The sequence below is a fragment of the Syngnathus typhle genome, unplaced genomic scaffold, assembly GCF_033458585.1.
Source record: "Syngnathus typhle isolate RoL2023-S1 ecotype Sweden unplaced genomic scaffold, RoL_Styp_1.0 HiC_scaffold_432, whole genome shotgun sequence".
Lineage (NCBI taxonomy): Eukaryota > Metazoa > Chordata > Actinopteri > Syngnathiformes > Syngnathidae > Syngnathus > Syngnathus typhle.
In genome coordinates, this window is record NW_026872334.1 from 11,939 (window position 1) to 15,000 (window position 3,062).

Below are 3,062 nucleotides of genomic sequence, written 5' to 3' on the forward strand. Positions count from 1 at the left end.
TTTAAGTTTTTCCTTGCACTTTTGAGAGCTCAGGGGATGCTTTGAGAATAATTGTCAATTTCTGTCTATGTGAAGCCCTTTGAGACTGCTTGTGATTTAGGGCTATACAAATAAACTTGATTTGACTTGACTTTACAGATGGATGGAGTCGTGGATGGTTGGTGGACGGCCACGATAGCCCAACAAGGCTGCGGCGTCAGCAGGGAGGTGGCGGAGTGATGTTTTGGGCCGGAATCATGGGGAGAGAGCTGCTTGGCCCCTTTAGGGTCCCTGAAGGCGTCAAAATTACGTCTGTTAACTACGTGGAATTTCTGACTCAACACTTCTGTCCATGGTACAACAGGAAGAACCGTGCTTTCCGTCAAAAGATCATCTTCATGCATGACAATGCACCGTCTCATGCTGCAAGAAATACGTCAACGTCTTTGGCATCTATGGGAATAAAGGGAGAGAAACTGATGGTGTGGCCCCCATGCTCCCCTGACCTCAATCCTATTGAAAACTTGTGGAGCATCGTCAAGCAGAAAATCTACGAAGGTGGGAGGCAGTTCAATTCCAAAGAGCAGCTCTGGCAGGCTATTCTTAGATCCTGCCAAGAAATTCAACCAGAAACTGTACAAAAACTCACAAGTTCAGTGGATGGAAGAATCGTGAAGCTGCTGTTGAACAAAGGGTCCTATGTTAAAATGTAACTTTGTTTTTTATTGAAATAAAGGGTCCTATGTTAAAATGTAACTTGTTTGTCTTTTCTTTGAAATAGCTTTTGATTTCAGTAAATATGACCTCCTAATGCTGTAAATTCTTAAGATGGGCATTTCAGTTCATAAAAACCTATAAAATGTTATAAAACTCTGTTGTGCGTAATAATGTGGAACAGTGCATTTTAAGTTTTTTATTTTTTAAAAATTCTGTGATCATTCGGAGGTTTGTTCAATAAAATTAGAATTCATCAAAATAATGGTTGATGACTTGAAAATTATGCTGACTCATTTTGCATCGACTATTTAGGAAAATCTGAGATAAATGTCACTTGCATAATAATTTGGAACACGGTGTAAGTGCGATTGCTGGTGTATTTACTCGTCGTGTCCACCGGAGGACGGCAAATCCCCGCCGCAGCTGCAGCGGCAGCGCTTAAATGTCTTCCCGGCCGCCTGGAACTCTGCACGGGGCGTGTTTCGTCCCGCGCAGCGGTACCAGATCGCGCTGCGCCGTCAGCCGAGCCGCGCGCGGTCCGCTGGAAGTCTACACTGTGTTCCAAATTATTATGCAAATTGTATTTATGTGTCATAAAGATTACATTTTTTGTTTTTCAATTAAACTCATGGATGGTATTACGTGTCAGGGCTCTTTGGATCACTGAGATCAATCTCAGACACCGGGGATCATTACCGGCCAGTTGAGCCCAAATTAAGGAAAAACTACTTAAGAATGGTGTTCCACATTATTAAGCAGATAATTTGAAGTTCGCTTTGAGCAGTGGCGGACGCCAACCCACGACCGGTGGGAGAGCTCGGAGGGCGGATGGGCTTTCAAGGAAGCCCCCCAGGCCGGTCCCACTCGCACTTAGAATTTTTTTTTTTTTTTGGCTTCCATAATGTACCGGGCGCGGACGCGAAACCCACGCCGGGCATGGCAGCTCGAAAGGCGGCTAAGCATTCAAGGAAGCACCGTCTGGAGCTTCAGAGCCGTTCCGCCTGACTTTTAACGTAGAGTACCGGGCGCAAACCACTAACTCAAGCCCGGCATGGCAGCTCGAAAGGCGGCTAAGCATTCAAGGAAGCACCGTCTGGAGCTTCAGAGCCGTTCCGCCTGACTTTTAACGTAGAGTACCGGGCGCAAACCACTAACTCAAGCCCGGCATGGCAGCTCGAAAGGCGGCTAAGCATTCAAGGAAGCACCGTCTGGAGCTTCAGAGCCGTTCCGCCTGACTTTTAACGTAGAGTACCGGGCGCAAACCACTAACTCAAGCCCGGCATGGCAGCTCGAAAGGCGGCTAAGCATTCAAGGAAGCACCGTCTGGAGCTTCAGAGCCGTTCCGCCTGACTTTTAACGTAGAGTACCGGGCGCAAACCACTAACTCAAGCCCGGCATGGCAGCTCGAAAGGCGGCTAAGCATTCAAGGAAGCACCGTCTGGAGCTTCAGAGCCGTTCCGCCTGACTTTTAACGTAGAGTACCGGGCGCAAACAACTAACTCAAGCCCGGCATGGCAGCTCGAAAGGCGGCTAAGCATTCAAGGAAGCACCGTCTGGAGCTTCAGAGCCGTTCCGCCTGACTTTTAACGTAGAGTACCGGGCGCAAACCACTAACTCAAGCCCGGCATGGCAGCTCGAAAGGCGGCTAAGCATTCAAGGAAGCGACGCCGGCCGGTCCGCGGGCCAAATAGGGTCCAGTAAAGTACCGGGCGCGGCCACTAACGCCTTGTGGCGGTCGCCTTGTGGCGGTCGGGGGGTGGCGGTCGGGGCTGGCGCTTGGGGCCGGTGGCGGTCGCCTTGTGGCGGTCGCCTTGTGGCGGTCGGGGGGTGGCGGTCGGGGCTGGCGCTTGGGGCCAGTGGCGGTCGCCTTGTGGCGGTCGCCTTGTGGCGGTCGCCTTGTGGCGGTCGCCTTGTGGCGGTCGCCTTGTGGCGGTCGGGGGGTGGCGGTCGGGGCTGGCGCTTGGGGCCAGTGGCGGTCGCCTTGTGGCGGTCGCCTTGTGGCGGTCGCCTTGTGGCGGTCGGGGGGTGGCGGTCGGGGCTGGCGCTTGGGGCCGGTGGCGGTCGCCTTGTGGCGGTCGCCTTGTGGCGGTCGGGGGGGTGGCGGTCGGGGCTGGCGCTTGGGGCCGGTGGCGGTCGCCTTGTGGCGGTCGCCTTGTGGCGGTCGCCTTGTGGCGGTCGGGGGGTGGCGGTCGGGGCTGGCGCTTGGGGCCGGTGGCGGTCGCCTTGTGGCGGTCGCCTTGTGGCGGTCGGGGGGTGGCGGTCGGGGCTGGCGCTTGGGGCCGGTGGCGGTCGCCTTGTGGCGGTCGCCTTGTGGCGGTCGCCTTGTGGCGGTCGGGGGGTGGCGGTCGGGGGGTGGCGGTCGGGGC